This window comes from Channa argus, unplaced genomic scaffold, assembly GCF_033026475.1.
Source record: "Channa argus isolate prfri unplaced genomic scaffold, Channa argus male v1.0 Contig013, whole genome shotgun sequence".
Taxonomy (NCBI): Eukaryota; Metazoa; Chordata; class Actinopteri; order Anabantiformes; family Channidae; genus Channa; species Channa argus.
In genome coordinates, this window is record NW_027125232.1 from 664,472 (window position 1) to 677,408 (window position 12,937).

A 12,937-nucleotide genomic window follows, 5' to 3' on the forward strand; every position below is an offset into this window, starting at 1 on the left:
AGTAACAAATGCATGGACCAGTTTTTCGGCATCACTTTGAGACAGGATGCTTCTAATTTTAGCAATGTTCCGTAGGTGGAAGAAGGCTGTTCTAGACATTTGTCTTTTATGTGACGTAAACGCCAAATCTTGGTCAAAGATAACTCCAAGGTTCCTCACCGTAGTACTAGAGGCCAAAGTTATGTCATCTAGAGTAACTATATTGTTAGACAGCATATTTCTCATGTTTTTAGGCCCAAAGAGGATGATTTCAGTTTTGTCTGAATTTAGAAGTAGGAAATTGTAGGACATCCAGTTCTTTATGTCTTTTAGACATGCTTCAAATTTGACTAATTGGTTAGTATCTTCTGGTTTCACAGATAAATAGAGCTGGGTATCATCTGCATATCAGTGGAAGTTTATGGAATGTTTCCTAATGATTTTGCCTAAAGGTGACATGTAGAGATTAGAAAGTATTGGTCCTAACACAGAGCCCTGTGGAACTCCATAGCTGACTTTGGTGCATAAAGAAGAGTCATCATTAACATGAACAAGTTGGAATCTGTCTGACAGATAAGATTTAAACCAATGTAATGTGGTTCCTTTAATCCCAAATCCATGTTCTAGTCTCTGTAATAAAATGTTGTGGTCAATGGTGTCAAATGCGGCACTAAGGTCTAGTAAGACGAGTACAGACACAAGTCCATTATCTGAAGCCAGGAGAAGATCATTGGAGACTTTTACCAGTGCTGTTTCTGTACTGTGATGAGCTCTAAATCCTGACTGAAAGTCTTCATACAAATTATTCCTGTAAAGGTGATCACATAATTGTTTTGCAACTACTTTTTCAAGGATTTTAGAAATAAACGGGAGATTTGATATTGGTCTATAGTTGGCTAAATCCCCTGGATCAAGACAAGGTTTTTTAAGTAATGGTTTGATTACAGCAACTTTATAGGCCTTTGGTACATAGCCAGTTTCTAAAGATAGGTTAATCAAATCTAATATGAAAGTGTCTATTAAAGGTAGAACATCTTTAAGCAATTTGGTTGGAACAGGGTCTAAAAGACATGTTGTTAGTTTTGAGGAGGCGGTAGTTGAACTTAGCTCAGTGAGATCTATGGGTGAAAAGCAGTCTAAGATGGATTGGGGCCTTATTGAGGATTCTATAGCTGTTGTACATGAAGATCTAGCCGTAATATTTGTAGGGAGGATCTGGTGAATCTTTTCCCTAATGGCTACAATTTTACTAGTAAAGAAAGTCATAAAGTCATTGCTGCTCAAAGTTAAGGGAATACTAGGCTCAACAGAACTATGGCTCTTAGTCAGCCTGGCTACAGTGCTGAACAGAAACCGGGGGTTGTTCTTGTTTTCCTCTATTAATGCGGAATAATATGCTGTTCTGGCATCACGGAGAGCTTTTTTGTATGTTTTTAAACTGTTTTTCCAGGCTAACCGGGATTCTTCTAAATTAGTGGAACGCCACTTCCTCTCTAGCTTTCGTGTTGCCTGCTTTAAGCTGTGCATTTGTGAATTGTACCATGGAGGTCGGCTCCTCTGATTCACTGCCTTCTATTTCAAAGGGGCAACTGTATCTAGTATCCTACGCAGTGAGGCGGCAGAATCGTCAACTAAATAATCAATTTGCACAGGAGTAAGATGGCTACTCACCATAGTATTGACACATGGTGGTGAAAAAGATGAAGAAATAATTTCTTTAAATGTATTCACAGCATTTTCAGATAAACATCTGCTGTAGTGGAATTTTTTCCTAACTGCTGTATAGTCCGTTATTGTAAATTCAAATGTTATTAGAAAATGGTCAGACAGAAGAGAATTATGAGGAAATACTATTAAATTATCAGTTTCAATGCCATATGTAAGGACAAGGTCTAACGTGTGACTAAAACAATGAGTGGGTTTATTTACATTTTGGGAAAAACCAATTGAATCTAATAATGAATTAAACGCAGTGCTCAGACAGTTACTGTCAGCATCTACATGAATGTTAAAGTCACCCACTATAATGACTTTATCTGTACTAAGCACTAAATCAGATAGAAAATCAGAAAATTCAATCAAAAACTCTGAATAAGGGACTGGAGGACGGTACACGATAACAAATAATAGTGGTTTTTGAGTTTTCCAGTTTGGGTGTGAAAGGCTAAGAGTAAGACTCTCAAATGAGGTATAACTATGTTTAGGTCTAGGAATTATTGATAAGCTAGAGTGAAATATTGCTGCTACTCCTCCACCTCGGCCTGTGCATCTAGGAACATGATAATTAATATGACTTTGGGGGGTTGACTCATTTAAACTGACATATTCTTCCTGCTGCAACCACGTTTCAGTGAGACAAAATAAACCAATTTGATGATCATTTATCAAGTCATTTACTAACAAAGATTTAGAAGAGAGAGATCTGATGTTTAATAATCCACATTTAAAAGTTTTGGGTTTTGGTTCAGTATGAGCAGTTGTATTACCCAAAGGGTTCGAGTCCAATCTGGTGTGGTTCAAAGCAGAGTGGCGCAGCGGAAGCGTGCTGGGCCCATAACCCAGAGGTCGATGGATCGAAACCATCCTCTGCTAACTGTGTTTTGTAAGCTGACTTAGGGCCTTTACAACCTTTTAGTAAAGTGAACCAGATACAGAAAGTACATATTCACCTACTGTACAATTCCAGATGCATATGAGCTTGGGAATGCAATTTTTGTATATTTCACATTCTTTTCTCTGCTCTTTCAAATGCTTTCCTCCATCTTACTATACTAACTGCTTTTATTGTCATTATTGTGTTACCCAAAGGGTTCGAGTCCCATCTGGGGTGGTTGACAGCAGAGTGGCTCAGCGGAAGCGTGCTGGGCCCATAACCCAAAGGTCGATGGTTCGAAACAATCCTCTGCTAACTGTGTTTTGTAAGCTGACTTAGGGCCTTTACAACCTTTTAGTAAAGTGAACCAGATACAGAAAGTACATATTCACCTACTGTACAATTCCAGATGCATATCAGCTTGGGAATGCAATTTTTGTATATTTCAAATTCCTTTCTCTGCTCTTTTAAATGGTTTCCTCCATCTTACTATACTAACTGCTTTTATTGTCATTATTGTGTTACCCAAAGGGTTCGAGTCCAATCTGGGGTACAATGCCAGTTTCATATCAGCATTGGAAACTAGTTTCTATGTGTTTCACATCTTTTTCTTTGCACTTTTAAAAATTTCCCTTCTACTCACTATATCTACTGCATTTGGGGCCATTATTGTGTTACCCAAAGCCAACATGGCATGTCTCACATTATGCTCTGTATAGGAAGCAACTGTTTGGTGGAAGAACTGATGAGTAAAGGTGTTTGAGATGCCCCAGTGGCCTAATGGATAAGGCATTGGCCTCCTAAGCCAATGATTGTGGGTTCAAATCCCATCTGGGGTGGTTGACAGCAGAGTGGTGCAGTGGAAGCGTGCTGGGCCCATAACCCAAAGGTCAATGGCTCGAAACCATCCTCTGCTAACTGTGTTTTGTAAGCTGACTTAGGACCTTTACAACCTTTTAGTAAAGTGAACCAGATACAGAAAGTACATATTCACCTACTATACAAATCCAGATGCATATCAGCTTGGGAATGCAATTTTTGTATATTTCACATTCTTTTCTCTGCTCTTTCAAATGCTTTCCTCCATCTTACTATACTAACTGCTTTTATTGTCATTTTTGTGTTACCCAAAGGGTTCGAGTCCCATCTGGCGTGGTTGAAAGCAGAGTGGTTGAAAGCAGAGTGGTTGAAAGCAGAGTGGTTGAAAGCAGAGTGGTTGAAAGCAGAGTGGTTGAAAGCAGAGTGGTTGAAAGCAGAGTGGTTGAAAGCAGAGTGGTTGAAAGCAGAGTGGCGCAGCGGAAGCGTGCTGGGCCCATAACCCAGAGGTCGATGAATCGAAACCATCCTCTGCTAACTGTGTTTTGTAAGGTGATTTAGGGCCTTTACAATGTCTTAGTAAAATGAACCAGATACAGACAGTACATATTCATCTACTATACAATTCCAGATGCATATGAGCTTGGGAATGCAATTTTTGTATATTTCACAGTCTTTTCTCTGCTCTTTCAAACGCTTTCCTCCATCTTACTATACTAACTGCTTTTATTGTCATTATTGTGTTACCCAAAGGGTTCGAGTCCAATCTGGGGTACAATGCCAGTTTCATATCAGCATGGCAATCTAGTTTCTACGTGTTTCACATCTTTTTCTTTGCACTTTTAAAAATATCCCTTCCACTGTTATGCTGATGATACCCAGCTATATTTATATATGGAACCAGATGAAAATAATCAGTTAATAAAGCTTCAAGCATGCCTACAAGACATAAAGGCCTGGATGTCCCACAATTTTTTACTTTTAAACTCAGACAAAACTGAATTCATAGTATTTGGGCCCAAAAATCTCAGAGATATGATGTCCAACCATATTGTTACACTAGATGGCATAAGCCTGGCCTCCAGTACTACTGCAAGGAACCTTGGAGTTATGTTTGATCAGGATCTGTCCTTTAACTCACATATAAAACAAATCTCTAGAACAGCCTTCTTCCACCTACGGAACATTGCCAAAATTAGGAGCATCCTGTCTCAAAGTGATGCCGAAAAACTGGTCCATGCATTTGTTACCTCTAGGTTTGACTACTGTAATTCCCTACTTTCAGGATGCCCCAGTAACTCCCTAAAGAGCCTGCAATTAATCCAAAATGCTGCAGCAAGAGTGCTGACTGGAACTAGCAAGAGAGATCATATTTCACCTTCACTAGCTTCTCTCCATTGGCTTCCAATTAAATGTAGAATAGAATTTGAAACCCTGCTTCTTACATATAAAGCTCTGAATGGTCAGGCTCCATCATATTTAGAAGACCTCATAGCACCATATCATCCCAGTAGACCACTTTGCTCTCAGAATGCAGGCCTACTTGTGGTTCCCAGAATTTCCAAAAGTAGAATGGGAGGTAGAGCCTTTAGCTATCAAGCTCCTCTCTTGTGAAACCAGCTCCCAGTTCAGATTCGGGAAGCAGACAGCCTCTCTACTTTTAAGTCTAGGCTTAAAACCTTCCTTTTTAATAAAGCATATAGTTATTTATAGTTATGCTGCCATAGGCTTAGACTGCTGGGGGACCCACCCCCCAATGCACTGAGCTCCTTTCCTCCTCTTGACCATCTCTCCTCTCCTCTCATCCCGCAATTGTCACCACTGTATGTCATTAACTCTGTGTGTTCTCTCCCGTAGTTGTCTTTGTCATCCTCTGTCCCCTTCTCTCTGTCCCTTTCTGCAGGTGTCCCCCGGCTTTGAAGCTGTGTGTCTTCCAGCGTGAAGCTACTGGTCCTACCAATCTGCCCAATGTTTTGTTGTTGCTTTTTGTTGCTCTGTTCTTTTCCCTCTCCCCTTTCCACTCACCCCAACCGGTCGAGGCAAATGGCCGTCCACCCTGAGCCTGGTTCTGCTGGAGGTTTCTTCCGTTAAAGGGAGTTTTTCCTCTCCACTGTTGCCTATGGCTTGCTCCAGGGGGAATTGTTGGGTTCTCTTTATATATCTTTATAATCTTGACTTTATTCTGTAAAGTGCCCTGAGATGACTTTGTTGTGAATTGGCACTATATAAATAAAGTTGAATTGAATTGAACTCACTATATCTACTGCATATGGGGCCATTATTGTGTTACCCAAAGCCAACATGGCATGTCTCACATTATGCTCTGTATAGGAAGCAACTGTTTGGTGGAAGAACTGATGAGTAAAGGTGATTGAGATGCCCCAGTGGCCTAATGGATAAGGCACTGGCCTCCTAAGCCAGGGATTGTGGGTTCAAGTCCCATCTGGGGTGGTTGACAGCAGAGTGGCGCAGCGGAAGCGTGCTGGGCCCATAACCCAGAGGTCGATGGATCGGAACCATCCTCTGCTAACTGTGTTTTGTAAGCTGACTTAGGGCCTTTACAACCTCTTAGTAAAGTGAACCAGATACAGAAAGTACATATTCACCTACTATACAATTCCAGATGCATATCAGCTTGGGAATGCAATTATTGTATATTTCACATTCTTTTCTCTGCTCTTTCAAATGCTTTCCTCCATCTTACTATACTAACTGCTTTTATTGTCATTATTGTGCTACCCAAAGGGTTCGAGTCCAATCTGGGGTACAATGCCAGTTTCATATCAGCATGGCAATCTAGTTTCTACGTGTTTCACATCTTTTTCTTTGCACTTTTAAAAATTTCCCTTCTACTCACTATATCTACTGCATTTGGGGCCATTATTGTGTTACCCAAAGCCAACATGGCATGTCTCACATTATGCTCTGTCTAGGAAGCAACTGTTTGGTGGAAGAACTGATGAGTAAAGGTGTTTGAGAGGCCCCAGTGGCCTAACGGATAAGGCACTGGCCTCCTAAGCCAGGGATTGTCGGTTCAAGTCCCATCTGGGGTGGTTGACAGCAGAGTGGCGCAGCGGAAGCGTGCTGGGCCCATAACCCAGAGGTCGATGGATCGAAACCATCCTCTGCTAACTGCGTTTTGTAAGCTGACTTAGGGCCTTTACAACCTCTTAGTAAAGTGAACCAGATACAGAAAGTACATATTCACCTACTATACAATTCCAGATGCATATCAGCTTGGGAATGCAATTATTGTATATTTCACATTCTTTTCTCTGCTCTTTCAAATGCTTTCCTCCATCTTACTATACTAACTGCTTTTATTGTCATTATTGTGTTACCCAAAGGGTTCGAGTCCAATCTGGGGTACAATGCCAGTTTCATATCAGCATGGCAATCTAGTTTCTACGTGTTTCACATCTTTTTCTTTGCACTTTTAAAAATTTCCCTTCTACTCACTATATCTACTGCATTTGGGGCCATTATTGTGTTACCCAAAGCCAACATGGCATGTCTCACATTATGCTCTGTCTAGGAAGCAACTGTTTGGTGGAAGAACTGATGAGTAAAGGTGTTTGAGAGGTCCCAGTGGCCTAATGGATAAGGCACTGGCCTCCTAAGCCAGGGATTGTGGGTTCAAGTCCCATCTGGGGTGGTTGACAGCAGAGTGGCGCAGCGGAAGCGTGCTGGGCCCATAACCCAGAGGTCGATGGATCGAAACCATCCTCTGCTAACTGTGTTTTGTAAGCTGACTTAGGGCCTTTGCAACTTTTTAGTAAAGTGAACCAGATACAGAATGTACATATTCACCTACTGTACAATTCCAGATGCATATCAGCTTGGGAATGCAATTTTTGTATATTTCACATTCTTTTCTCTGCTCTTTCAAATGCTTTCCTCAATCTTACTATACTAACTGCTTTTATTGTCATTATTGTGTTACCCAAAGGGTTCGAGTCCAATCTGGTTTGGTTGAAAGCAGAGTGGCGCAGCAGAAGTGTGCTGGGCCCATAACCCAGAGGTCGATGGATCGAATCCATCCTCTGCTAACTGTGTTTTGTAAAGTGATTTAGAGCCTTTACAATGTCTTAGTAAAATGAACCAGATACAGACAGTACATATTCATCTACTGTACAATTCCAGATGCATATCAGCTTGGGAATGCAATTTTTGTATATTTCAAATTCCTTTCTCTGCTCTTTCAAATGCTTTCGTCCATCTTACTATACTAACTGCTTTTATTGTCATTATTGTGTTACCCAAAGGGTTCGAGTCTAATCTGGTGTACAATGCCAGTTTCATCTCAGCATGGCAATCTAGTTTCTACGTATTTCACATCTTTTCCCTTCTACTCACTATATCTACTGCATTTGGGGCCATTACTGTGTTACCCAAAGCCAACATGGCATGTCTCACATTATGCTCTATATAGGAAGCAACTGTTAGTTGGAAGAACTGAGGAGTAAAGGTGTTTGTGATGCCCCAGTGGCCTAATGGATAATGCACTGGCCTCCTAAGCCAGGGATTGTGGGTTCGAGTCCCATCTGGGGTGGTTGACAGCAGAGTGGCGCAGCAGAAGCGTGCTGGGCCCATAACCCAGAGGTCAATAGATTGAAACCATCCTTTGCTAACTGTGTTTTGTAAGCTGACTTAGGGCCTTTACAACCTTTAAGTAAAGTGATCCAGATACAGAAAGTACATATTCACCTACTGTAATATTCCAGATGCATATCAGCTTGGGAATGCAATTTTTGTATATTTCACATTCTTTTCTCTGCTCTTTCAAATGCTTTCCTCCATCTTACTATACTAACTGCTTTTATTGTCATTATTGTGTTACCCAAAGGGTTCGAGTCCAATCTGGCGTGGTTGAAAGCAGAGTGGCGCAGCGGAAGCGTGCTGGGCCCATAACCCAGAGGTCGATGGATCGAAACCATCCTCTGCTAACTGTGCTTTGTAAGCTGACTTAGGGCCTTTACAACCTCTTAGTAAAGTGAACCAGATACAGAAAGTACATATTCACCTACTGTACAATTCCAGATGCATATCCGCTTGGGAATGCAATTATTGTATATTTCACATTCTTTTCTCTGCTCTTTCAAATGCTTTCCTCCATCTTACTATACTAACTGCTTTTATTGTCATTATTGTGCTACCCAAAGGGTTCGAGTCCAATCTGGGGTACAATGCCAGTTTCATATCAGCATGGCAATCTAGTTTCTACGTGTTTCACATCTTTTTCTTTGCACTTTTAAAAATTTCCCTTCTACTCACTATATCTACTGCATTTGGGGCCATTATTGTGTTACCCAAAGCCAACATGGCATGTCTCACATTATGCTCTGTCTAGGAAGCAACTGTTTGGTGGAAGAACTGATGAGTAAAGGTGTTTGAGATGCCCCAGTGGCCTAATGGATAAGGCACTGGCGTTGAGTGAGGATTTTTAACTATAAGCTTCATCAAAAAGGAAAGTTTTAAGCCTAGTCTTAAAAGTAGAGAGGGTGTCTGCTCCCCGAATTTGGATTGGAAGCTGGTTCCACAGGAGAGGAGCTTGATAGCTAAAGGCTCTGCCTCCCATTCTACTTTTGCAAACTCTGGGAACCACAAGTAGGCCAGTATTTTGGGATCGAAGTGGTCTAATTGGGCGATACAGGACTATGAGATCTATTAAATATGATGGAGCTTGACCATTAAGAGCTTTGTATGTAAGGAGGAGGGTTTTGAACTCTATTCTAGATTTTATGGGAAGCCAATGAAGAGAAGCTAGTGAAGGTGAAATATGATCTCTCTTTCCTAATCCAGTCAGCACTCTTGCTGCAGCATTTTGGATTAATTGAAGGCTTTTTAGAGAGTTATTAGGACACCCCAGAAGTAGGGAATTACAGTAGTCCAACCTAGAAGTAACAAATGCATGGACAAGTTTTTCGGCATCACTTTGAGACAGGATGCTTCTAATTTTAGCAATGTTCCGTAGGTGGAAGAAGTCTGTTCTAGACATTTGTCTTTTATGTGACGTAAACGCCAAATCTTGGTCAAAGATAACTCCTAGGTTCCTCACCGTAGTACTAGAGGCCAAAGTTATGTCATCTAGAGTAACTATATTGTTAGACAGCATATTTCTCATGTTTTTAGGCCCAAAGAGGATGATTTCAGTTTTGTCTGAATTTAGAAGTAGGAAATTGTAGGACATCCAGTTCTTTATGTCTTTTAGACATGCTTCAAATTTGACTAATTGGTTAGTATCTTCTGGTTTCACAGATAAATAGAGCTGGGTATCATCTGCATATCAGTGGAAGTTTATGGAATGTTTCCTAATGATTTTGCCTAAAGGTGACATGTAGAGATTAAAAAGTATTGGTCCTAACACAGAGCCCTGTGGAACTCCATAGCTGACTTTGGTGCATAAAGAAGAGTCATCATTAACATGAACAAGTTGGAATCTGTCTGACAGATAAGATTTAAACCAATGTAATGTGGTTCCTTTAATCCCAAATCCATGTTCTAGTCTCTGTAATAAAATGTTGTGGTCAATGGTGTCAAATGCGGCACTAAGGTCTAGTAAGACGAGTACAGACACAAGTCCATTATCTGAAGCCAGGAGAAGATCATTGGAGACTTTTACCAGTGCTGTTTCTGTACTGTGATGAGCTCTAAATCCTGACTGAAAGTCTTCATACAAATTATTCCTGTAAAGGTGATCACATAATTGTTTTGCAACTACTTTTTCAAGGATTTTAGAAATAAACGGGAGATTTGATATTGGTCTATAGTTGGCTAAATCCCCTGGATCAAGACAAGGTTTTTTAAGTAATGGTTTGATTACAGCAACTTTATAGGCCTTTGGTACATAGCCAGTTTCTAAAGATAGGTTAATCAAATCTAATATGAAAGTGTCTATTAAAGGTAGAACATCTTTAAGCAATTTGGTTGGAACAGGGTCTAAAAGACATGTTGTTAGTTTTGAGGAGGCGGTAGTTGAACTTAGCTCAGTGAGATCTATGGGTGAAAAGCAGTCTAAGATGGATTGGGGCCTTATTGAGCATTCTATAGCTGTTGTACATGAAGATCTAGCCGTAATATTTGTAGGGAGGATCTGGTGAATCTTTTCCCTAATGGCTACAATTTTACTAGTAAAGAAAGTCACAAAGTCATTGCTGCTCAAAGTTAAGGGAATACTAGGCTCAACAGAACTATGGCTCTTAGTCAGCCTGGCTACAGTGCTGAACAGAAACCGGGGGTTGTTCTTGTTTTCCTCTATTAATGCGGAATAATATGCTGTTCTGGCATCACGGAGAGCTTTTTTGTATGTTTTTAAACTGTTTTTCCAGGCTAACCGGGATTCTTCTAAATTAGTGGAACGCCACTTCCTCTCTAGCTTTCGTGTTGCCTGCTTTAAGCTGTGCATTTGTGAATTGTACCATGGAGGTCGGCTCCTCTGATTCACTGCCTTCTATTTCAAAGGGGCAACTGTATCTAGTATCCTACGCAGTGAGGCGGCACAATCGTCAACTAAATAATCAATTTGCACAGGAGTAAGATGGCTACTCACCATAGTATTGACACATGGTGGTGAAAAAGATGAAGAAATAATTTCTTTAAATGTATTCACAGCATTTTCAGATAAACATCTGCTGTAGTGGAATTTTTTCCTAACTGCTGTATAGTCCGTTATTGTAAATTCAAATGTTATTAGAAAATGGTCAGACAGAAGAGAATTATGAGGAAATACTATTAAATTATCAGTTTCAATGCCATATGTAAGGACAAGGTCTAACGTGTGACTAAAACAATGAGTGGGTTTATTTACATTTTGGGAAAAACCAATTGAATCTAATAATGAATTAAACGCAGTGCTCAGACAGTTACTGTCAGCATCTACATGAATGTTAAAGTCACCCACTATAATGACTTTATCTGTACTAAGCACTAAATCAGATAGAAAATCAGAAAATTCAATCAAAAACTCTGAATAAGGGACTGGAGGACGGTACACGATAACAAATAATAGTGGTTTTTGAGTTTTCCAGTTTGGGTGTGAAAGGCTAAGAGTAAGACTCTCAAATGAGGTATAACTATGTTTAGGTCTAGGAATTATTGATAAGCTAGAGTGAAATATTGCTGCTACTCCTCCACCTCGGCCTGTGCATCTAGGAACATGATAATTAATATGACTTTGGGGGGTTGACTCATTTAAACTGACATATTCTTCCTGCTGCAACCACGTTTCAGTGAGACAAAATAAACCAATTTGATGATCATTTATCAAGTCATTTACTAACAAAGATTTAGAAGAGAGAGATCTGATGTTTAATAATCCACATTTAAAAGTTTTGGGTTTTGGTTCAGTATGAGCAGTTGTATTACCCAAAGGGTTCGAGTCCAATCTGGTGTGGTTCAAAGCAGAGTGGCGCAGCGGAAGCGTGCTGGGCCCATAACCCAGAGGTCGATGGATCGAAACCATCCTCTGCTAACTGTGTTTTGTAAGCTGACTTAGGGCCTTTACAACCTTTTAGTAAAGTGAACCAGATACAGAAAGTACATATTCACCTACTGTACAATTCCAGATGCATATGAGCTTGGGAATGCAATTTTTGTATATTTCACATTCTTTTCTCTGCTCTTTCAAATGCTTTCCTCCATCTTACTATACTAACTGCTTTTATTGTCATTATTGTGTTACCCAAAGGGTTCGAGTCCCATCTGGGGTGGTTGACAGCAGAGTGGCTCAGCGGAAGCGTGCTGGGCCCATAACCCAAAGGTCGATGGTTCGAAACTATCCTCTGCTAACTGTGTTTTGTAAGCTGACTTAGGACCTTTACAACCTTTTAGTAACGTGAACCAGATACAGAAAGTACATATTCACCTACTGTAATATTCCAGATGCATATCAGCTTGGGAATGCAATTTTTGTATATTTCACATTCTTTTCTCTGCTCTTTCAAATGCTTTCCTCCATCTTACTATACTAACTGCTTTTATTGTCATTATTGTGTTACCCAAAGGGTTCGAGTCCAATCTGGGGTACAATGCCAGTTTCATATCAGCATGGCATTCTAGTTTCTACGTGTTTCACATCTTTTTCTTTGCACTTTTAAAAATTTCCCTTCTACTCACTATATCTACTGCATTTGGGGCCATTATTGTGTTACCCAAAGCCAACATGGCATGGCTCACATTATGCTCTGTATAGGAAGCAACTGTTTGGTGGAAGAACTGATGAGTAAAGGTGTTTGAGATGCCCCAGTGGCCTATTGGATAAGGCACTGGCCTCCTAAGCCAGGGATTGTGGGTTCAAGTCCTATCTGGGGTGGTTGACAGCAGAGTGGTACAGCGGAAGCGTGCTGGACCCATAACCCAGAGGTCGATGGTTCGAAACCATCCTCTGCTAACTGTGTTTTGTAAGCTGACTTAGGGCCTTTGCAACCTTTTAGTAAACTGAACCAGATACAGAAAGTAAATATTCACCTCCTGTACAATTCCAGATGCATATCAGCTTGGGAATGCAATTTTTGTATATTTCAAATTCCTTTCTCTGCTCTTTTAAATGGT

General features: G+C 40.4%; 3 non-coding genes across 3 annotated transcripts; all 3 read left to right on the forward strand.

Annotated features, from left to right (window-relative positions):
- The first annotated feature begins 3,338 nt into the window (after positions 1-3,338).
- trnar-ccu (transfer RNA arginine (anticodon CCU)) lies at positions 3,339-3,411 on the forward strand. Its single transcript has one exon. It is a non-coding gene; the product is annotated as a tRNA-Arg (tRNA).
- A 2,355-nt stretch (positions 3,412-5,766) lies between these two features.
- trnar-ccu (transfer RNA arginine (anticodon CCU)) lies at positions 5,767-5,839 on the forward strand. The gene has a single exon. It is a non-coding gene; the product is annotated as a tRNA-Arg (tRNA).
- A 1,131-nt stretch (positions 5,840-6,970) lies between these two features.
- trnar-ccu (transfer RNA arginine (anticodon CCU)) lies at positions 6,971-7,043 on the forward strand. The gene has a single exon. It is a non-coding gene; the product is annotated as a tRNA-Arg (tRNA).
- The last annotated feature ends 5,894 nt before the right edge of the window (positions 7,044-12,937 follow it).